Genomic DNA, 24,464 nt, shown 5'->3' with positions numbered 1-24,464 from the left:
GCCCGGCGGCGGCGGCGACACAGGCTGCTGCTCCGCGGAGCCGCCGGCTCGGCTCTGGTGGAGGCGGCGCCGAATTCGGCAGCGCGTGAGAGCGGCGCCGCGGGGGGGTGGGGGGAGGGGACCCGAGCCACCCCGCGGGGGCGTGGGCGGGAGTAGGAGGTGGAGGGAGCCGGCGCAGGGCCGACGGGGAGGAGCGGAGGGGGCGCTCCGGAGGAGGGGGGGCCTGGGCGGCGGGGGCGAGCCCCGGGTGGGGTGCGGAGACCTCGGGCTGGAATTCAGGGACGGGAGATCCCCGAGCCGCCTCCACCGACCCCGCCCCGGGGCCGCTCACGTCGGTTCCGGGGCGGATTACCCCTCACCAAACGGCGCGGCACTGCGGCTTCGGGAGCCGGGAGAGGGGGAGGGGTCGGAGGCCACGGGTCCAGAAACCGTTACTGGGAAGGCAAGTGGGCTGCGGCAGCCCTGCGCTGGGCGGGGCGGGGATGCTCGAATCCGAGACCCGCGTGGGAGTTGAGGGGCGCGAGGCTGGCGTCCTGGGCTAGAGAAAGCCGGCTGAGCAGGGGCCCGGGGAAGGGCGCTCCAGCCGGGGGCGCGGTAACCGCTGCTGCCCGGCTATTGCTCCGGGCCCTCTCAGAGCCTTCTCCCTCAAGGGCACTCTCATGGATCCACCAGAGCCCTAAAAAGCGAAGCCTCTGGAACCTATATCCTCCCTCTGTCCGTCTCGCCCCAGAATCTTCCCCTCGTCCTCCTCGCCCCCTCCCTCCTGCAGTGAGTATCCTGGTTTATTTGTAAATATCTTGGTGACATTGTAAATATCTTGGGTCGTTTCCTGGAATGGTTCCTCCCAGTTGAACTCTGGTGCCACGTTGTGTGGCGGGTGGTTACTTTCATCCTTGCCCTTTAATAAAGGACTCAAATGATACCTCTTCTCCCAGAGAAGTGGCTGTGTCCTCGGGTCTTGATTTTAAGCAGCCCAAGGCCAGTTCTCTGTACCTCCACTCTGCGAAACCTTTCTGGGACTTTTCTATGGGCAGGGCAACTTTCTCCTCAGTTCTTTTCTGGAAATAAACTACCATACCTGCAGGGAACGGGACGGAAAAGCTAAACATGCAGTAGTTAGCAAATACGTTCAGGATTTACGTAGTGCAATGTGCCTATCCAAATCAATGGTGATTTTCACTATTCTAACAATTTAAGGTCTTTGGCACAATCGACTCTCTCTGGGTTGTCGTGGGCTGCATTTCACAGCTGATAACCCAGGATGAGATAAGCAGGGTAACTTTGTCAAGGTCATAGGACCACAAACAAAACTTTGGAGTTCCCTGACTCCAGATTTTCCGGCTCAACTACTCAATAATTTTTTTCCCAATCCTCTATAATGCTTCCTAAAACAGTATTGTAGCAGATGGTGTGTTTAGTGTCACTGACTCCCATTAATAGTCAGATTCTCTGAAACGATTGAGATAAACGACCAGGTTAAATTAATTTTTCCGTTGTACATTTTGGAAGTAAAAAGTATATGTGGCTAAAAAAAAAATAGTCCAAGGTCTTTAGATATAAATTGGTTTGGCTGCAAAGCAGAGAAAGAAGGTAGTAAAAAAAAAAAAGCGAGAAATGCTTTGTCACACATGGTCCTGAACTAAATAGTCCCCAGGAATGTCCTCCAACACTTAGCGCCCCTCAGACTAGCTTATTTTTAGTAGCAGAGTGGCAGGCAGCAAGCATATTTTTAAAATAATAATTCCTGAATGCCCTCGGAACTTATCACATTGAAGAAATGTGGTTGTAGATATGTTTTCATTTTCAGTCTGCACCTGTCAAAATGGCATTGCACACCGTCTGTATACTGCCACAGTCTTAAGATAGTCATAAGCCTTGATCCTCAGTTATTGAATTAAAATTTGCCTAAATTGTTTTTTAAAATCCCCTAAATAATTCAATTAATAACTCATAAATTTCTCCCAGGCATGGTAAAGTACATTAATATTTGAAGGACAGCATACAAGTTGTGGATTCTGTATAAAAGATGCAGGATGATTCAGACAGCAGAGTAGTGTGGATAAAAGAAAAAAAGAGCCACAGTGCTAGATGTATCCGCTTAGGTGATTGTTTCTGAAAAATAATGCTAGTAAGAGAAAATTAACTTTCGTAGATACAGTGAGTAGCCACATAAAAATATTATTTCCCAGCTTCTATGACCTCCAAAGCTGACCTTCCTGAAGAAGGGAAATTTGTTCATGATCTTCAGTTAACTCAGGGAATCTTAAGTGGATCAAGGAAAAGCCTCTTGGCCACTTTGAATGCGTCCTCTGCTGTAAGAATATAGAACATTGGGGAACACAGAAAGGATGACCCACTCTAACTGCTGGCATCCAAGCAAAAGAGATGATAGAGACACAGACGTCTGATAAAGAATATCAGGGCACCAGCAGCTGCTGACAGGCATCCAATAGCCAACATGCATCTACCAACTAAAAAATGAATGAGAAGAGAGGCAATTCTATCAATTTGACCAAATGCTGAAAGGCACATCCAATCTGCTTCCACATATATAAAGGAGGAGAAAGATATAAATAATATAACAAATGCTGGAAAGCTCTCCCTGGTCATATCTCACTCCCCACCCACCCACCTCCCCTCATGCACACCCTGAGTGAAACGTACCCTTCACCCAAGCAGGTCCTTCATTATCAAGTTGTAAACCCTTCAGATACCAGAAGTTTCTTGAGCAGAATCCAAGAATGAAGAAGAGCTAGGAGGGGCCCAGGCAAGTAGGCCCCAAAAAAGGTACTTGGTGGTATTAGTGGATATCTCTGGGAATCCTCCTTGAATCTCCCTTGTTGCTACATCTTGAGTCTGTCCTCTGGGGTCATGTTAGGGACTGTAAATAAAAAACAATCCAAGCTACACTAGATCAGAATGGTTTCATAATGATCTTAAAGGTAGATTATGTGTGATGACCTTGATATGCCCTTCAATAGGAGGCCTAACAATGGGACAGTTAGCCTGGAGAACCCTTCAGAATTGCTTTTTGATTCTTTTAAGTTAAACTCTTAGAGATGTTCCAAAAGTGTATACTAGGCACCTTTGGGATGCACTAATTTGTTTTTAGCTTTTCTTTCCTTCAGATTCCTTCTGCATTTCTAATTTATGCCACAAATCCTGACATTTAGTTTAAGGTAGTCTTGCATTTTCACTAAACTATAGAATGGAGACATTTTTCTCTTTCTCAAACTGATGAAAAATGTTCTTTAAGCTATACCCTATGCCCTATTTGTAAATCTAAAGTCATAGCAAATATTCATTATACATATTGAATGATTTAGTGATTAAAAGATGAATATGCAGGGACACATGGCAGTGGTTACATGTTTTTGAAAAGTTTTTAGAGACTATTTACTTGGATGGGGTGCACTAATTTGTCTCAGGGTCACTAATACACGGAACTCTCAGTTGCCTTCAAATATCTAAGAGAAAAGAATGATGCGCTATAGAGCAATGAGGTTGTGTTATGTGAGTGGGAGGGTGAGTTTTTAGAGAGGATAGCGGAGTGCAGCCTGTTTCTTCCGAGTACTCAATGCTGAGCATAGCTCTGTTGTACGTCAGAACTAAAATGGTGTCAGTGTCTTACAATGCAGTGCTACGTGCAGACCAGTCCACAATTTATATCTCCTAGTCTCACCTGTCCACCAAACTTCCGTCTCGCGTATCAACATGTCACCTTGACTGCTCTACTTAGATGCCAAAGGGCCATTTCAAACCAACCTAGTCCAAAAGCAAACAACATCCCAAACCTGCTCATTTCCCAACGAGCCATTATGCCAGTAAGATAGTTGTTCATTCAGATAGTTCCTGAAGCCAGAATCCTTGGAGTCATCCTCGACTTTGAGTTTTCACAATATACATTCAGTGTATCAAAAAGTTCTTTCAGATGTACTTTGAAAATATACTCCAAATTTCACTACTACTTTTCACCACCCCACCATCCCAATTCAAACTACAGTCATGGTGCTCCAGAACTATCAAAATGGCCTCTTGTTGGGGCGCCTGAGTGACTTAGTCCCTTACGTGTCTGACTTTGGCTCAGGTCATGATTTTGCAGTTGGTGAGTTGGAGTCCCACATCTGTCTCTGCACTAACAGTGCTTGAGATCTCTCTCTCTCTCTCTCTCTCTCTCTCTATCTCTCTGCTCCTACCCCACTTGCACTCTTTCTCTCTCTCTCTCTCAAAAATAAACTTTATTTTTTTAAAAAAATAGCCTGTCGTCACCCTGCTACTTACTCTTGAATCCATCCCCTGTAGTGGCCAGAATGATCCAATTCAAACCTAAGTCTAATCACTCATGCCCCTGCTCAGTACCCACCCATAGCTTCCTGTCATACTGTGTGCAATATCAAAAATGTTAACATGCCCTACAGATCTTCTATCTAACTTCTGGCTACCTCTCTGAAGACATGACCATACTTTCTCTCCCCTCCCCACCCAGCCCATCCCTCCTCCCCGTTATTTATTCCTACCACACTGACATTGCCAAGTGCATTCCCTCTCCACTCTTCTTTCCGCTCCTTATGACGCTTTTCCTCACTTCACTCAGATCTCTGTTCAGAGACACCTCATCAAAAAGTCCTTCCTTAACCTTTCTATCAGAAATAGAATCTTCCACTCATATTTTAACTCTAACCCTATCCTGTTTTATTCTTCTTCATATCACTACTCAATATTATATGCAGGCATACCCTGTTTTATTGCACTTCATTCTGCCTCATAGATACTGTGTTTTTTTACAAATTGGAGGGTTGTGGCAACTCAACACAAGTTGACTAAGTCTGTCAGCCTCATTTTCCCAACAGTATTAGCAATGATGTGTCATATTTTGGTGATTCTCACAATATTTTGAACTTTTTAAAATAATTATATTTGTTATGGTAATGAGTGATTGCAATTCACCAAAAACTTGGAGTATGGTTATAATTTTTGAGCAACAGAGTATTTTTAATTAAGGTATGTACTTTTTTTTTAGACATAATGCTACTGTATGCTTAATAGACCACAGTGTAGTGTGAACATAGCTATTATATGCACTGGGAACCTTAAAACTCATTAGACTCACTGTATTATGGTGCTCTGGAAACAAAGTCACAGTATCTCTGAAGTACGCCTGCATTCACATATTGTGTGTATTTTGTTGGTTTTCTTTCTTTTTTTTAAAGATCTTATTTTTAAGTAATTTCTATACCCAACGTGGGACTCAAACACACAGCCCCAAAATCAAGAGTCTCACATTCCACCAACTGAGCCAGCCAGGAACTCCTGTTTGCTTCTTTTATCTAACATCTTCCACTGAAGCATTTGGTCCATTGGATACTTTTGTCTCCGTGCCTAGAACAGTGCCTGGTCAGAGTAGCGTTCAACCAAGACTTATTGAACAAACACAGTAAAACCTTGGTTTGTAAGCACAATTCATTTCTGATACATGCTTGTCATCCAAAGCACTCGTATGTCAAAGCGAATTTCAAGAACCATTGGCTCAGTTGTGATCATGTGATGTCTGGCAGCAAACGTCATTCATTTATCAAGGTAAAAGTTACTAGAAATGTTAGTTTGTTGGGATGCCTGGGTGGCTTAGTTGGTTAAGCGTCATGATCTCACAGCTTATGAGTTTGAGCCCCTGCATGAGGCTCTGTGTTGACAGCTCAGAGCCTCAAGCCTACTTCGGATTCTGTGTCTACGCCTCTCTCTGCCCCTCCCCTGCTCATGATCTGTCTCTCTTTCAAAAATAAACATTAAAAAAAAAAAGAAGAAAGAAATGTTTGCTTGTCTTTCAGAACACTCCCAGAACAAGTTACTTGCAATCCAAGGTTTTACTGTACATGAATAACTCCATCCGGTGAAGCAAGTAATCACTAGCCAGTCTCTGCCTTTAAGGCATTGTACATTTCACTAAACCATAGTTCCCAGGTGGGAATCTGTAAGATGGTGAAGGATGTTATTACAGCATCTTGGCACACTCCATGTCATGTAAATACATTTTTTTTCCATTGCTTTACCAAATGAACTAAAAGTATGCTGTTCTCTTAGTAATTTGTAGATGCTGCCTAGTTAGTCATTTGTTACCATGTAGAAGTAATATCAAAGTCATGATTGACCTTTGACGAGGAACAGAAAACACAACCACAAAATATGTCATTTTGGCATGTACATTATTTTTGACTGAAGGCTATCAAGACTCAGAAGATTCAAGAGAAACTTCTACCTCTCCCTTAACTACCTAAAGAATTAGATAGGGGACATGGCCCAGGAGGAGAAGTATTACCAGAGATAAATTTTATCTAAAAGTTAGATGGCAAGGCACACATCTAATTATAAAACATCACCTATTATTCTGTGAATCGCCCTCTTTCTTCTGAAGCCCCAAGTCCTTATCCCATTCTGTAGCTCAGGATGGCATGTAAGTCACAACTGCCTCTCTTGCCTTTGGGTCTCATGTTTTATGGGGCTGCCATACCTACATAATTTGTTTTTCTCCTATTACTCTGTCTCATGTTACTTTGATTAGTAGACCATCCAAAAGAACTTAGAAGGTAGGAAGGGAAAATATTGTCTCCCCTATATCTTGATCTCACATTCAATGAAGATGTCAGAAAATTGAAAAATGCATGCCCTTGGTTTTAAAGGAAAGAGAAGGAGTATGGATGGATGGTCTCCATATCTGACCAATCAAGTTGATCACTCAACCCATATGATTTTATACAACACTGCATTCTATCATTTATCAACTCTATCCATAAGTCTGGTACCATACTCTTCTTCAAGTCTTTTTCTCTTTGCCTCTTCCATCTTTCTATTGTTCTCTATTCCTGCAGGACCTTCTACTCCTAAAGGCTTCTAAATCTAAGCCAACCAGCCAGTCCTCCCTCTACCCTTCCCAGGTGCCTTGATCTTCACTAACTTCCTTCGCTCTTTACCAGAACCTGCTATCTTCTCTGAACACTCATGGATATCTAAACCCTGCATACAAAATCAAAGCTATGAGACAATTAGCTTTCTCATTTCCACCAAAAACACTTCCTATAGCTCTCCCCAATACTCTGAGATCTTCAAAACAATGAAATTATATATTCCTTAATATATAATGTTTGATTATAAAGCATTTTAAAAATTACAAAAAAAAAAAACCCACATTATTTTCTCTATCTCACTACCTCAAAATGGAAATGCAGGAGGGATTTTACCAGACAAGTTGAAGATGTAGAAATATGTTGAAGTAAGGGTGGCTGGGTGGCTCAGTCAGTTGAGCATCCAACTCTTGAGACTTCAGTTCAGGTCATGATCTCACAGTTCATGGGACCAAGCTTTCATGACATTTGGATGGAGAGCAGACAATTAGTTTGTAGACATACAAACCCTTCTACATCTTCCTTTATCAGAGACCCCAAGGAACAATCCAAGATTAAATACAGTGAAGGGCACCTGGCTGGCTCCATCAGTAGAGCATACAACTCTTTATCTCAAGGTTGTAAGTTCAAACCCCACATTGGGTGTAGGGATTACTTAAAAATAAAATTTTTTTTAAATTAAAGTACAGTGAAACACCCACATTTCTTTTTTCTTCTCCCTTTCCCTGCCACTCTCCCTCAGGATATTTCTCTTACCACCTGAGCAGCTGAGCAGTTTCCCCACAATACTGAGAAGAATAGAGCTATGAAGCCAGAAACATACAAGGACATTCTGCTAGAGCTTGGTTTCAACCAGGTATTGACCTGAACCCTTGGTGCCTTCCCATAGAATTCTAGCTTCCTCTTTCTTCTCCAAGGCCCCTGCCTCCATGAGGAGTACTAGTGTGCTCCCATTCCTTTTAGAGGGTCTGTGCTCAGACACAAAGTGGAGGAAGCTCCCTGTTTACACCAGCTCACAAATTCCATATCTTACCTCCATTTCTACCCCAACCCATCCTTTTTCCAGACTTTGACAATTTCATGAAATGACCATGATGGACTGACTCAGACTGTATCAGGTGCTGCTGACCAAACACTGAAGTTAACCTTCAATGCAACAATGTGGTTGATATGGTCAAACAGCAACTCTTCAAAGGAAGAGAAGTGTTATTTCCAGGGAAATGACTGTTTGCCAGATACGAACAGACACACACCCCCCCACACAAACACACACACATCTTAGAATTTAACTTTTAGCCTATTAGATTTACAGTACTTGTCAGCTCCTTCCTCCTATCTGGTGGAACTCCCAAAAGTAGCCTTTCCCAGCTAAGCCAACAATATGAAATTGTATTCCAGAAGATATTGAAATGCAAAACCAAAAGTTATAAACTGCAGGTATTTAAAAGGCTTCTTAAATGCAGGAAATTCTGAATAAGTGGCATAAGTTAATACAGTTAAAAAACAATATTTGGGGGCTCTTGAGTGACTCAGTCAGTTAAGCATCAGACTTCAACTTCAGCACAGATCATGATCTCAAAGTTGGTGAGGTTGAGCCCTATGTCAGTCTCCTGCTATCAGCTCAGAGTCTGCTTTGGATTCTCTATCTCCCTCTCTCTCTCTCTCTCCCCTTCCTCCAGGTTACTCTCTCTCTCTCTCTCTCAAAAATAAACATTAAAAATATTAACCTTTGATGCTATACGCATGAGCTCAATATGCTGGGGGGATGGGGAATATGCACAATGATGGGCATTGGCAAAAAGGATTGAGTACAAACCATAAAACACCATCTTTTTGTAAAATCAGTGATTGCCAAGTGACAACTTTTTGGGTAAAGGGCTTTGAGAGATGGATGGACCTAACCGCAAAACAGCCCCCATCTAACTAAAAGGATAAGCACATAGATATAAACATGTTACACAGATTAAGAGTAATGGTAGGAAAACTAAAAGCATGAAGGAAGTACAGATAGCAACAATTCTGCATGAGAGAAACAGTTTTCCTAAGAAAAAGCTTCTCAGGATGGGTCATTTGGACTGGGCGTTGAAGGCCAGGCATGCTTCCATCTCAGCAACTTACAAAATCAAGAGGATGCAGAAATTACTGTGGATATGACTCAAGTATGAGGACCAGAAAGACAAGGAAGGGTGATTGAAGAAATGATTCAAGTTTATAAGAAATGAAGACAGTGCTAAGCAGGATAGTAAACCTATTACCTACTGAAATATTGGAAGAGGATCCCACCTTCTGTTGGAAAAACATCACTATAGGAGAATTTAGACCATTTAATTCCTAAGAAGTTACCATTCCATCAAATGCAACCTACAGCCACATGAGAACCAGGAAATAAATCAGCCTCCAGAAAAGCACCGCAGCCCACCCCACACAATCACATTAACTGATGCTTTTACTCTCCTATCAAGTGAAACCACTAGATCTGTTATATTTGATTTTAAATATAATCCTAATAACTATGCTTAATCTCCCTATCCACAGTGAATTACAAATTACCAATTTAGAAATATGAGCAGAATAAGAGCTTTGCAAACAACAGCTAATGTTTCAGTCTCCTCCCAGAGAAGCCGACCCAGTAATTTAAAAACCTTAGCAGTAGGGTGCCCGGCTGGCTCAAAAAAGCATGCCACTCTTGATTTCGGGGTCGTGAGTTACAGCCCCATGTTGCATGTAGAGATTACTAAAAATAATAAATAAGCAATTTTTAAAAGAATGAAGTATTATAAAAAATAATTAAGAATAAAAATCTTAGCAGTAAGAGCTCATTTAAGAACAAAGAGCTCCATATGCAGTTCGCTAGGCTGCTGGAGGTGTGTTTGCCTGATGGCCTTGCACAGTCTCTGTTATTCATAACAAAGGGCTTGTGTCTCCACGAAAACTTCACAGCCTGGGCAATCTGTAAAGAATGATGAGGCACATGCTCAGAAGATTCCTTTCCAATATGGTAAATTACAAATTTTTACCATGTAAAGTAACTAGATTAGAAAATTTTTCTCAGAGGAGAGCCTGGGTGGCTCAGTTGGTTGAGCATAGACTCTTGATTTCAGCTCACGTCATGATTCCAGGGTCCTAGGAAGGAGCCCTGCATCAGGTTCCAAGCTGAGCCTGGAGACTGCTTAAGATTTTCTCTCTCTGCCCCTCCCACACTCTCTTTCAACTAAAAAAAGGTTCTTGGACTCCTCTGGGAGGCCCTCTTTGTTCCCCTCCAACACCAAGTGGGGCGGGGATCGAACAGGGCCTTGGTGACCCTACACCACAGCTCCCTCCTCTTACTCTCTGCTTCTTTCTCCACCAGCAGGTAACAAGTGATTGATCATTTATATACATAGGAAATTTATGGTTTGCTCCCAGGGCTAAGTACAAGTGCATTGGTATGTAACGGGCAGCCAAAAATGTCTCATATCATGAACAAGAGAAATGAAGTGATTGTAACACATTGAAAGAAGATTTATGTCAAAAATGAATGACCCTTTAACTACATGAACAGTTCTTTTGCACTTAACCAAAGATAACTGAAATTGATTGACCATTTCCTGGGTCAGGCACCATTCCAAGTGCTGAACATGCGTTAATTTATTTAATCTTCACCACAGTGCCATGAAGCAGGTGCAATTATGCTCATTCTCTTGATGGGAAAGGAGGGTTGGGGGAAAGGAGCTGTGTCCATTCAGGAGGCTGGTAAGCAGCAGAGGCTGCCATCCTCACCCTGGGGAGTGTGATCCCCAAGCCCATCTCCTCAGCCACTCTGCTACATGCTTCCCACTCCCTCTAATTCATAGCAGACCAAAAAAAGCAATCTGTGTTGCTAGAATAGCTAAGATCATCAATGTAGCTTCACCACTTAAAAAGAAATCTTCCATTTGTTAACAGTCTTCTACCCTCTGCTTCTGTGAGTAGGACATTTTTGGATTCCATATACAAGTGAGATCAGACAGTATTTGTCTTTCTCTGACTTACTTAGCATAATATCCTGCAGGTCTATCGATGTTGTTACAAATGGTAGCATCTCTTTCTTTTTTAAGGCTAAATAATATTCTGTTGCATATACAGAATACACGTTCTCCATCCATTTATATGTCTTGGTTATTGTTAATAATGATGCAGTGAGCATGGAGATAAACAGAGGCATATAAAAGTGTTGAGTGTGAGCAAAAATCCAGCTGATAGAAAGGAGCTCTGAGAAGCTATAGGCAGAAGGGAGGAGGAGCAAGAACGTTACACTGGACCAGAACAGTGGGCTGGTTAATTCAAAGGCACCTTCTGTTAGGGGCTGGCAGGGGTCTATCAGGCAGATGACCAGTCTGGTGCTGATCAGGAGACCTGATGGACAGGTTTAAGATTCCATTTCTGAGAGAACAAAAATCTTAATTAAGTTTTGGATTGGCAATGTGGCGTTTAGCATAAGAGACTCCATTCGGGGCCTGATGTCTTGTTTTTAACAGACATAAACATGACTTTCATCTACATTTTCACATTTCTTTTTTTTTAATGCTTTATTTATATTTTGAGAGGCAGAGAGAAAGCATGAGCAGGGGAGGGTCAGAGAGAGAGGGAGACATAGAATTCAAAGACAGGCTCCAGACTCTGAGCTAGCTGTCAGCACAGAGCCCATGAACCGTAAGATCATGACTTGAGCTGAGTTCGGATGCCTCACCGACTGAGCCACCCAGGCGCCCCACATTTTCATGTTTCTGCTCCTGAGTAGCAGGGAGTTGGGACAGGGCACTGGGGAGGCGGGGCGGTTGTAGGCCTGACCTTTTGAGATGGCTGGCATCAAGTATCATCATCCTCTTTCAAAATTGTGTGTTAATGCCACTGGCAGAGAGAAGAGAACAGAAATGAGAGGTCATTGAGTTGAGTAAGTATGGTACTTCCCCGGCTCTTATCTGTGTACTCCCTAAAAAAATCCAGGTGTAAAAGGCTTATTCTCTTTCATATTTCAGAGAATAATTCATTTATAAATCATGACTGAGAAATGGTAACACATGCCTAAAATTGGCTCTAATTCTATGCTTCTCAATAGGGAGCAACTTTGCCCACTCGTATCTTCAGGCCTAGGATTACTTGTCCATGTTGAGAGACTGTAGAGGGCACGTTTAGGCAACGGGCTTGAGCAGTGGAAACCTGATCAAGGCAAAAGGGCCCACAGTGACCCGAAGCTGAAGACACAGGCCCATCAGGCGACCTGCCCAAAATATCCATAGGCCCTAACTAACCAGTGGGCTACTTATAACCAGGCACAGGTGCCAAAAAAGGAATATCCCCCCGTATGTCCCCATACAGCCTCACCATCTCCCTTTAAATACAGCCTCACCTTCTCCCTTTAAATACAGCCCTCACCCACGGCCTTGTGGCAAACAGTCTCTGCCTTGCTGTCTTGCCTGTTTCTCCATTGCAATGTATTCAATAAACTTCTGCCTCCTTTGTTCTGCCTTGGGTGGACCCTTTCACCTCCCAGCCACCAGCTTCCCCCCAGTGAGGTCACCCCACATTTGGGGGCCCTCATCCAATCAGGAGACATATCACAGAGACGTGTTGGAGTGTCTCAAAAATAAATAAGTAACTATGTAAATAAATAAATAAATAAATAAATAAATAAATAAATACAAAACACTCGGAAGAAATCCTTAATCATCCAACATCATGTTAGTAACTCTTAAGACAAAAAAAGAAAAAAATTGTAATGACATTGATTATAATTTTTTTCAGATTTTTGTATAAAGGGAGCCAAACATTCCACCCCAAAATGTGCCTCTTTGGCATAAAGATGACCTGGCACTGATTTTTTTATTTTAAACTAAAAAAAAGAAAGAAACATCAGCCCCAACAAAGCTCTGAAAACCTAGAGACTACCCTCTCTTAAGGGGCATTTACATCTACAAGGGAAATCTCCATGTGCAAGGGTGTTTCCCTCTGGTGACTGAAGGACAACTTTAAATCCTAAGAATCTTGCTGATGGAGAAGGCTTCAACTTAGATCTACGTAACAAGCCTCACATTGTTTCCTGAACTTTTCCTGGTCACCTCCCCGCAGCATCCTTCTGCCCAAAGCCTTAAGGTGATGTTTTCCTGGGTCCCTTCCAAGAATGCAGGAGTAAACTTCGGTTTGTTTTTCTCCTGTTAATCTTTTATCATGGGGCCTTCTCCACCAAGAACCTAGAAGAGGAGAAGAAAAAATATTTTTCCTTCCCTACATATGTTATCTGTTGAACTGTGGAAAAATACAGAAAACAAATGTGAAAAATAAAACAGTAACTAATGATTTTATTACCCAAACGTAACTATGTAGTGTAGGAGCTTTTCTCTCCACTCCAGAAATGCCTTCCTAGGAGGGGTCTTCGGTAAGAGCAGGAAAAAAGCCAGAGTCTCCACTGGAATAACAATGCAGCAAAGAGTCAAAGGGGTGTCTCGGCTACTGAGTCAGAAGTTAGGGTAGACAAATAAATGCTTTCTTTTTCCATCATGAATGCTCCTCCCCAAAGGGCCAGAAGCATCTGAGCTCTTCCCCAATCCCCTTTAGAAAGACAAAGACGAGGGGTTTTGGTGAGAGGACGGGGCTGGGGAGTGAGCCAGAGGGACAGACGTAAGCCTATGGGAAGGGACACCAGGACAAAGAACACCTTTATCATAATAAGAACACCCTTAACATAATAAGAAATCTCTACAGGCTAGTCTTTAGGAATGCATATTTATCCAAAAGATTTCCTAATTTAGTGAATTAACTAAGCCCTGTTGTCTTCCCAAACATATGGCTCAGCTAATGGAAGTTTACTCTACAGAGAGTATATTTTGATCATTTTCTCATCTCCTTCTAAAATAGACTTTAATGGTAAACTGACACCACGTACCACGCCCACACCCACCAAAGGTGGGCTTCCTGTGACACTCCTCAGGTCCTCATGTCTGCCCAAGAACAAAGGCAGGGGACTAACAAATGGTCAACTGACAAAGACCCCCAGTCCTGTAGGACAGAAACTCCATCAGAGTTTGTAACGGTCTTAACGCTTTACAAGAAAAACACAATCTTAATGATAGCCAGACCTCCAGGAACTTATACAGTCAGTTTCCTAAAGCCCCAACATCACTTTCCCCTCCGCAGAATATAAAATCCTATATGATCGGTGCCTGCTCACAGCCCCAACGCAGCTCCTTCTGCCCGCGGTCGTGCCCCGGGCGTTAACAAAGCAGCTTTGGGCACTGTACACCGTCTGAAGAATTCTTTCTTGACCATTGCACTCTCGAAGGTCTCACATCAAGATAACACTGCATTCTCTGGAAATCCTGCTTATTTCCTCCTAGGACATTTAGAGTATTGCTCACTCTTCTTTTGTCCTATGTTTGTCATTGTTTGTTTCTTTTCATTTCGTTGTTTGTTTTGTTTTCTATATTATAATATGTGTATAAACATACGTATAGAAATTTTTCTTTGTGTTTCCCAATTATTTTCTAGGGAAGAATCGAGACCTTAGAAGGAATAGACAAAGCAGTTTGGAACAGAAACTGTACTTGTGTTAATGGTGGAAACGGCACAGAATGTAAAACCAACCTACCGTCATTCCTCTGAAACACCAAAATAAGTAACAGTCCTTCGTTTTGGAGGGTTGTGTTGTTAATTCCATAATAACACTTACAGTGTCATTACTGCCATTCTGCAGGGCGCCACCTGCCTTTGCCCTTGACACATTTGCTTACAACATGATCTATTCTGTGGCCTGAGTGTTCACATCTGTTTCATTAACTTCCTTCCATTCACGCCCCTCTTATGCAGTTGCAGTCTCTCCTTTTCTTGAATGTTCCAGACAGTGTCACTTGAACTTTAAATTTCTCAGCAGCTGCTGGCTATGCTTGCTGAGACAGGCCCTTGACCTTGGCTTCTTCCCCCCAAATTATGTAGGTGTCTGAAGTTGGGCTCTTATAGACATATGGCCTTGTGGTGACAAGGAGAACATTGTAAGCATTTTGGATGTTGGCTCTAGTAACTTCTGCAGCTTGTTGAGGACTAAGTTTGGACATGGCCTCCCACGGACTTCCTTTGCTTTGCTTTTACTGACCGGTCCATCCATTTCAGGCGTCGTTGCTGGCTGCACTTGCCTGTGTGGAATCCTCTTCCTCCCACCCCAATACTGATTCGCAAATGTCAGATTCTGTCGTGACCCTGTCCCCAGTCTAGGGCCATGTTACTGCGGCTAGCTGGCAGTAACAGTGTCTGTGGCTTAACAGGGCACGTTGGGAGGAGGGTACAGACCCAAGATGGCAGCAGAAGGAAGATGAAAGCTTTGGAGCCTTGTGACACCCTTGCCAAATGGAACTTTAAAAAGAGATTTAAAACAGCATTAAACATTTAAAATTAATTAATTAATTAATTAATTAAATTACATGACATATCCTTTTCCAAAATACTTTGGATATCATCTTTTTAAAGCCGCAGGGCTGTTGATATTTTTTTAATGTGCTTTACTTTATGTAACAGTTTAGTTTGTCCGTTGCTTTTTATAGGATGTTTCTACTAATACATTTTGTTTGGCTATTTCCATACAGAAGGTCTCTAGAAGTAGAAATCTACAATAAAAGATAGATGGTGGAGTGTGAATTTTGATAGATGCTGCCTACGTACACTGCGAACTGATTTATCAATGTACCCTCCACCTGTATCCTTTCCTTCACCGCTGGAAGAATAGGGTATGATCCACCTTCTGAATATTTGAAATTATAATGTGGGGAGAGAGAGCACATAACTAGTCTTCTGGTTTTAATTTGCATATTCCTGATGACCAATGAGGTTGTGTTATTTTCTTTCAGTTTATTGTTCATTTTTCCCCTTTTCTGTGAATAGCATATTTATATCTTTTAAATATTTTTACATTTATTTTTATTTTTTAAGACTTTTGGGGTTTTTCTTAGTCTTTATTTTTTAATAATCTCTACACCAAACATGGGGTTCAACCTCATAACCCTAAGATCGAGAGTCACATGCTCTACCAGCAGAGCCAGATATGCTTCCCCATCTTTTTCTTTTAATTTTTTTAAATGTTTATGTATTTTGGGGAGAGAGACGGACACAGAGCATGAGCAGGGGAGGGGTAGAGAGAAGGAGAGACACAGAATCCAAAGCAGGCTCCAGGCCCCAAGCTGTCAGCACAGAGCTGTATTGGGGCTCAAACTCAGGAACCTCTAGATCATGACCTGAGCCAAAGTCCGTTGTTAACCGACTGAGCAACCCCAGGTGCCCCATTTAAAAAAAACATTTATGTTTATTTATTTTTGAGAGAGAGACAGTGAGAGCAGGGAAGGAGCAGAGAGAGAAGGAAACACAGAATCTGAAGCAGGGTCCAGGCTCTGAGCTGTCAGCACAGAGCCCGATGCGGATTCTAACTCTCGAACCAAGAGATCATGACCTGAGCCAAAGTCAAATGCTTAGCTGACTGAGCCACCCAGGTGGCCCCTAGCTTTTAAATGTGTGTGTGTGTGTGTGTGTGTGTGTGTGTGTGTGTGTGTTTAATTTTGAGGTTTCTTTTAAGTGACTTATAAGGATACTTTGTATAGGTTGGATTCTAATCTACATATATACATAATGCTAATGCCACAGATATAGAAAATACTTTTTTGCTCTCTTTGTAAGGTTTTTTCTTTACATTGTTCCTTACATTTCTTCCCCCCTCTTGAATTTTTTTAGAAAATTGCCCTTTCCATATAGACTTTCAAAAAACAATTCAAAGTTTCATATTTTAGTTAAAAATATATTTATAATTATGTCCTCCAGTCTGTTTTATTTGTACTATCTCATTTGCTACTTTCCAAAAATTGAAGTTTTGATTTAATTAATTTAATTTTACTTTCTCTTTGTTGTCGTTCCCTACTTTGAAAACTATACATAATTTTTTGGAAGTACTGTCTTGGCAGCAACCTATTGAGTGTTTTCGTTCAATTCTAAATAGGATGTAATTTCTATTTTAGTTTTTTTCACTCAAATAGTATTTTAATGACTTAAAAATTCTCAAAGACAATACATTTAAGAGAAGAGCATACTTTTTATCATTTATTTTTGCTTTTACATCCTTGTGGACTGAGGATGTGGCCAGCATGATTTCTCTACTTTAGAATATGAAAAATTTCCTTTGTAACCTAGTGCATGTGGTGAATGAACATTTGTCATTTTTCTCAGGAGTGCTTGAAAAGACATCATATTCTTATTTTGTTTAGTACAAAGTTACATGTATATTGTGAATTAGTTTTTCTCTACCTGATATGCTGACTTTTGAAGAATGTGAAAATCGCTTAACAAGTCTGTTGGATTTGTATTCATTTAGCTTTATATTGAAACTCTCTGAACACACATTATTAAGCTTACTTACTATTATATTTATATAATATACACTTATATTTTATTTTTAAAGTTTTATATCTTTTAATATATTGTATATGTAGTGTTTATATAAGCACTATATATTATACATAATATATAATGTAATTATAATAATTATTTAGCTCATTCCATTGCCTATAGTAATTTGGTTTGGAATGACCTTTTTCTTTTTCTTTAATCTTTACTTATTTAAGTAGTCTCTACACTTAAAGTGAGGCTCAAACTCATGACCCCAAGATCAAGAATCACATGCTCTTCCAACTGAGCCAGTCAGGCACCCCTGGAATGATTTTTTTCAGTTTATGTTTTCCATTCAACACAGCATTTGGTGCTGAGTGGGATGTGGGGATGGGTGAGGGTGGAGGAAGGGGGACAGGGAAGCATGGAGCAGGGAGCCCAGAGGACCGAGAGACCCACAGACATAGAGCTGGACTGGCTTCCGTGCTTGTGATGGGAAATCTCCATCAAGGGTTCTCAGAAACTTGGGCTCCCGAGGAACCTTGCTTCGGGGGCTCTCAGCCTCAGCCCACCCCCAGAACTCCCACATTACACCAGCAGCCTGGGAACTAACTCCAGAGGCAGCTTCTCTCTCGGAGTGGAGTTGGAGACCAGAGAGGTCTTCTTTATCTGTTGCCTTGTCACTAACCGGCGCACCGCCACAACCCACGCTCTCTCCCAAGCCCGCTGATTTTTTCTGGAGTTCAAGTTACAGAGTCCTAAGGTTGTAGGTTCTCGGCTCTGTCAGCATGTACTATCCATCAATTACCAACTGCTTTCTATCTTCCAGAATTTACCGTTTTATTATACCATGAGCATTCCCACTGGCTTTCAGTATTTTCTTATTATATTTTAATAGGGTTTGGAAAGAAAAAGTATTCATTATGCCTCTTATTATCTAACCTGGACCATTATCAATGGTCAGATTTGCCTGTGTTCAAATTTAGGCTCTGTCACTTACCAACTGTATGACCTGGACAAATTGCTATGCCTCAGTTTCCTCATTTATCGAGTGTGGATAAAAGCACATGGTATTGTCCCACAAGACATATAGGACACGCCATTAATGCTAGCTGTTGTTATTATTTTGTTTGTAATAGATATTGTAAGGTTCCTTTTATTTGTTCTACTGCATGTTATTATGTATGTCAATGTACCAGTATGGATATGTTATCTGTGCTTTTCAACAATAAAAGCTAGCGCTTATCCAGTACCTACCACGTACCTTTTTGGCACTTTACGTGTATCAATTTATGGCTCTGAAGGGGCCATCATGATGGCAATTAGAAAATATGTTTAACTGATAATGAAAACGCAACCCAATAAGACGTATGGGGTGCTTTTCCCATTATGCTTCCTAATTAGCTATTGCTGGTGTCTTAAAAATGTTTTAGTTTCTGTTCATGTATTTTGAATCTGGTTTCCATACCAAGCAAAGCCTCAGGCAGACGGCTTATGAGCTATTACTTTATTAGGAATTAGCATTCCCTGGAGCAGGAATGAGGCACAAGGTGGGTAAGGCACAGTTATCAGAACTGCCCATGGGAGAGTGGCGGCAGAAATGGCCGCCTGCAGGGGGGCCTCCTCCATGCAGACTGCACCTCTGGAAGGTCTTTATGGGGATGCGGGGGGCACAGAAAGGAAAATATTTTATTTACCCGCTTCCATCTTCTTTCTGTCTGGGATATTAGCCCCTCAGTTCCCAGCCTTGGAAGAAATCCAAGCCAATAAGTTGGCCTCCCTCCAGGAGCTTGGTCCCTTCCTTCCAAGCTGCTTCCGCAGTCTCTGAAGCCTTCAACCAGAATTGTTTTTACAACCTGACCAGCTTTGGTTGTTCTCACTGAGGTACTGATCAGCCACAGACTCTACCGTTGAGATCAGAAGTGAAAGCTCACCTATCTATTTTGATATGTGATTGATTTCATTGTTGTTTTTTCCTTAAGGAATCAATCGTCTTAGTTTTGATAACCTCTTGACCTAAGAATCGTTAAGAAGTAAATAGGGTTTTTTTAAATTGGTTTTCTATTGTTTGATAACAAACTTTATAAAACCTAGCAGATTAAAGCAGCATATACTGGGATGCCTGGGTGGCTCAGTCAGCTAAGCATCTGATTTTGGCTCAGGTCATCATCTCATAGTTTGTAAGTTCAAGACCCACATCAGGCTCTGTACTAGCAGCTCAGAGCCTGGAACCTGCGTCATTTCCTGTGTCTCCTTCTCTCTCTCTGCCCCTCCCCTCTCTGTCTCTCTTTCTCTCAAAAAATGAATAAACAGTAAAAAAAAATACAACATATACTATCACATCATTTCTGTGGCTCAGCTGGGTGGCTCTGGCTCAGAATCTTCCAGGCTGCAGTCATGGTGTCACCTAGGATGGGACTCATCTCAAGGTTCAAGTGGGAAAGGATCTGCCTCCGAGCCCACTCCTGTGGCTGTTGGCAGGATTCCATTTTTCTGCTGGATGTTGAACAGTGGGGCCTTAGTTCATCCCAGTCTGTTGGCCTGAGGTGCCCTCATGAAGTTCCTTGGGAGGTGACAGCTCAACGTCACAGCTTGCATCATCAGATGATTAAGTGACAAGAGCCAAGGAGAGCCCAGCATCCAGCAAGCAGGCAATCGGTCTTTTGTAACCTAATCTCTGAAGGGATATCCAATCACTTTTATTGTATTCTATTCATTAGGAGCATGTCTCTAAATCCAACCCACACTCTAGGCTTTTTAAAACAATATATATATTTTTAATGTGTATTTATATTTGAGAGACAAAGAGAAAGAGGATGAGTGGGGAAGGAGCAGAGAAAGAAGGAAACACAGAATCTGAAGCAGGCCCCAAGCTCCAAGCTGTCAGCATAGAGCCCCACATGAGGCACAAATTCACGATGGAGAGATCATGACCTGAGCCGAAGTCAGATGCTTAACCAACTGACCCACCTAGGCCCCCCTACAAGTTTTTTTAAGTAGTCTGCATACCTAATGTGGGGCTCAAACATAGGACCCTGAGATCAAGACTCACATGCTCTACTGACTGAGCCAGCCAGGCACCCTTAGGTTTCTTTCTGTTTTTCATGTTTGAAGTTTCTCCCATTGTTTGGAAAAGCCTGTGCACCTCTACAGAAAGTGACCATGGTAAACACCAAACATCCACTGTCTTCCTGGCATCTGAGATACAGGGACATGGCCTACACTTACCCACTTAGATGCACCACTACAGACTTTGAAACAAAAGCCACTCATGGGAAGAAGCAGTGGGAGCAGTTACCTCCAACCACGTGATGCAGCAGGAAGTTGGGGCATTCTGGGCCCTGCGTTCAGCACTTCTGAGGTCCAGGCAGCAACAGCCTAACGGTGTGCCTACTTCCTGGTTACCAAGTCGCCAAGCCTGCTTCTGGAACCTTCTTCAAGATACTGTGAGCTAACCACCACTTACTTGTAAGTAAATTCTTCACTCTGATTAAGTGACCCCAATTGTCTCTTTAGCTTACGGTGAAGAAATCTGAACACTAAACAGTCCTCATTGTTGTTCATTCCATCTCCTCTAGGGTCTTCATCAGGATCACCGGCTTTGCGTTTCTGCTTTTCATCCTCTATTTTCATTTTCTTTCGGTTCATTTTTATTGTATTTTTGTCCTTTCCCTATGTATTCTGAAATATTTGTGTTCTCTTTCACCTCATGATTGGTTTCTCTACAGTACCAATTAGTCTTCCAACAAATTACCTCCATAATTTTATTTTGACATTGTTTTCAACCCTCTCTGTCTCATCCAATTATTTTTTATTTCCACCCACCTCTCATGTATATTCCAACTCATGCAAGACTGGGGTTTTCATCCTGTCATCTGTCTCTTATTTCACAGAATTCATCTACCCTTATATCTTAATGATCATGGAAGCAAATATTTCTCCAAATTAACCTCTGTTTTTCATAGTAAGTATTTTTTAAATGTTTCTCTGTTTATTTATTTATTTTTAATTTAGAGAGAGAAAGACAGAGAGTGCACGCATGACTTGGGGAGAAGGGTAGAGGGAGAGAAAGAATTTTAAGCAGGCTCCATGCTCAGCACAGAGCCAGATGCGGGGCTCAATCCCATGACCCTGGGATCATCAGCCAAAATCAAAAGCTGGGCGATCAACTGACTGAGCCACCCAGGAACTTCTAATAGTAAATATTTTTAAATGTAGACTCTTCTCCTGAATCTTAAGTGCTACGTTCTCTGTCATCTAAGATGTAGAACCTTTTCAAAGGTCTTGTGGTCAGATTCTACTTGAGTGTGCCCACTGTCCTCTGGTTGCTGCTAGAATCTTCTTGCATTGCACCTAGAAAGCATGTTGGCATGAATGGTCCCTAGCAAACAGTTTTTAAAATTTTTTATTAAATCCAAATCCTCAGAACAAATATGGTATATTCTTTATAGTGTTGACTCCTAGACAGGGACCTTCAAAGGTAGAACAGATTGCTTATAAAATAATCATAAAAAAAAATTCCACCACAACATGATCAAAGTCAACCAACAAATAGCGAACAGCAAAAAAAATATTGGCAATCTTCACATAAAGGATAATGTCCCTAATTATATAAATATATTTAATGGTTACTATAAATATTACTGATTTATTATAAATTATTAAGAAGTAAGAAACCAACAATCTTATGCACACACACAAAGGTCATGAATATATAATTCTCAGAAAGGAGATATAAATATTTTCATGTTTATGAGAAAATAGTCACCTCAAAATAAGAGACTGCAAATGAAACTACACTAAGATACCATTCTAACTTATCATTAACATTAGCAACATTATGCGGCAAACTCAGTGGGCAAGATTTTGGAGAAATAGGCACATGATGTATTATTATTGGTGGGATAATTTTTATATAATCTCCATAAAAGTTGTCAATAGGTATTAAAATTTAAAAACACATATACCTTTTATCCAGCAATTCTATTTGAGGGCTTTTATCCTACAGAATACTTACACATATGCTTAAAGCTGGTGTAGTAGACTATTAATTGTGGCCCTTTCTGTAGCAGCTAAAGAGTGAAACAGCTTAAATATCCATCAATAGGGGAATGATAATGTAAATTATAATACATCATATAATGGAATCCTATGCAACATTGAAAACCATGAGGAAGCATCAGTCATTCTAACACAGAATGATTGCCAAGGTGTGCTGGATACAGTGGGAAAAGAAAACTGGTGGAGAGTGTTTATACTGTGTTATTATCTCAATGAGAGAAATAAAACAGAGGCACCTGCCTAATGGTTGTGTGTGCACTGACTGTCTCTACAAAGTTTCAAGAAACAGCTCAGATTGCTGACTCTGAGAAAAAGCACTGTGGGACAGGTTAGTATATAGGGCTACTTTTTACTACACATCCTTCGTAACATTTGTTATTTGACCATATGCATAATTTCAGAAATGCAATAATTAAAGTCTTAATGAAGGTGCATGATACAATTACCTATTTTTTTTATGCACAAGTTTTATCTCAACTCTTTTGCTTGTCTATTTTAATGGTGGACATTGAGGCGGGAATAATATGGCTTTTAGGACCTCAGAGGTTCTGATCCTGAGATTCTCAAGCAATATTATAAACTGAAAACAAAGACTGTTTTAAAAAAAGGGGAAGCAACATTGTCTGCAGAGATATATTGACAGTAAATTCATTAGATAGTAAAATGGTTTTGCATAATAAAGGGCTGGTGCTCAACTCCTTGTCCTTTGAAGTTAAACTTGATTCAGAACTTGAACTGATTACATTAAAAGAGCCAGTCCAGTCGAGAGGATAAAAGCCAAGGCTCTGTATGTGGAGACCTGCAGAGCAAATATGGTGCATTCATTGGCTTCCTCACAAAATGTCAGGCCTTTGATCTCTGCTCTGAAATAAATTCACCTGTGTTGACAATTTCACATAAAAAAATAGTCTTGGTCTTAATCTCACATTTCTTTTTCCATTTCTTCCTCTTTACCAGTAAAATTTAATTGCTTTTTTTTTTCATCCAAATGGGAGTTTTGTCTTTATTCAGACTGCTGGACTGAGCTCATAATGTGCAGTTAATCTATAGCAGTCTTTAAAATAGTATGCCAAGATTTTGAGAGGATTGGAGTTTTATGAGTAAGCCTGGCTGCTTCATTTGTAATACTGTATTTAGGAAAAAATTAGGAGGACTTCAAGTCATTTTTCTCTCTAATAGACTAAGAATCAATGGAATTAAAAAACAGACAAGCACACCTTGCATCGGATGGGGTGGCCATATGCAGATATTTCAGAAATGTTTTCACTCAGAATAAATGAAATAATATTGGTCATAAATGTATAATTGTTGAAGAAGGAATTCAAGTTCAGGAGGAGTGTATTAAACCAGTCTCTCTACTTTTGTGTGGATTGAAATTTTCCACTCTTAAAAAAAATGCAAGTATTGTTTACTCCAAATCATCCAGATTTATAATCCCCTCACTTCTCCTGAGGGTACCTTCTTCTCTTCCCTTTTTCCAGAAGGAGGAGGGACGCATGAGGCTGCTTCATGAGACATTCTCAGGCGATTTTCATTCACTCATCTAATATTTCCTGGGGGTGCCTTTCAGATTGTGTTCTCAGCTTGCCAATCACAGTGTAAATAAGACAAAGCCTCTGCCTTAACTAAGCTGAATTCTAGGAGGGAGGGCAGTGACTAAGCAAATCACCCTACATAATTTCAGATAGTGGTACATGTCTGTCTTCCATTGCTGTGCAATCCCAAAAATTAATAACATAAAATGGCAAACCACTTATTTGCTCTTGATACTGTGTGTTGGCAATTTGGGCAGGGCTCAACTGGGAAGATTTAGCCTTCCCAAGTGATGTCAGCTGGGTTTGTATATATATTCATAGTTATTTGGAAAACTGTCTGTAAGGTGGCTGGTCCCAGATAGCTCATTCACAAGTCTACCAGTTGGCTTGATTTGTAAGATGGGACACCTCAGTTCTCCACCACCTGGCCTCTCTAGCAGGTTAGCTCAGGTTATTCAAATGGTGGTCTCAGAAGTCTAAGCAAGTGAGGATAAGACCTAATACATAGGAATTTTAAATCTATGCATGTATCATATTTGTTATTCCCCTATTAGCCAAACAAGTCATGTCGGTATGTATTTATATATATATATATAAC

General features: G+C 41.1%; 1 long non-coding RNA gene across 1 annotated transcript; it reads left to right on the top strand.

The window, feature by feature from the left end:
- Positions 1-264: 264 nt before the first annotated feature.
- LOC115294347 lies at positions 265-14,662 on the top strand. Its single transcript, XR_003909828.1, has 3 exons — positions 265-768; positions 7,639-7,752; positions 14,400-14,662. It is a non-coding gene; the product is annotated as an uncharacterized LOC115294347 (long non-coding RNA).
- The last annotated feature ends 9,802 nt before the right edge of the window (positions 14,663-24,464 follow it).

This window comes from Suricata suricatta, chromosome 6, assembly GCF_006229205.1.
Source record: "Suricata suricatta isolate VVHF042 chromosome 6, meerkat_22Aug2017_6uvM2_HiC, whole genome shotgun sequence".
Taxonomy (NCBI): domain Eukaryota; kingdom Metazoa; phylum Chordata; class Mammalia; order Carnivora; family Herpestidae; genus Suricata; species Suricata suricatta.
The sequence above is the reverse complement of the archived record's forward strand: the minus strand, read 5'-3'. Positions and strand labels throughout refer to the sequence as shown.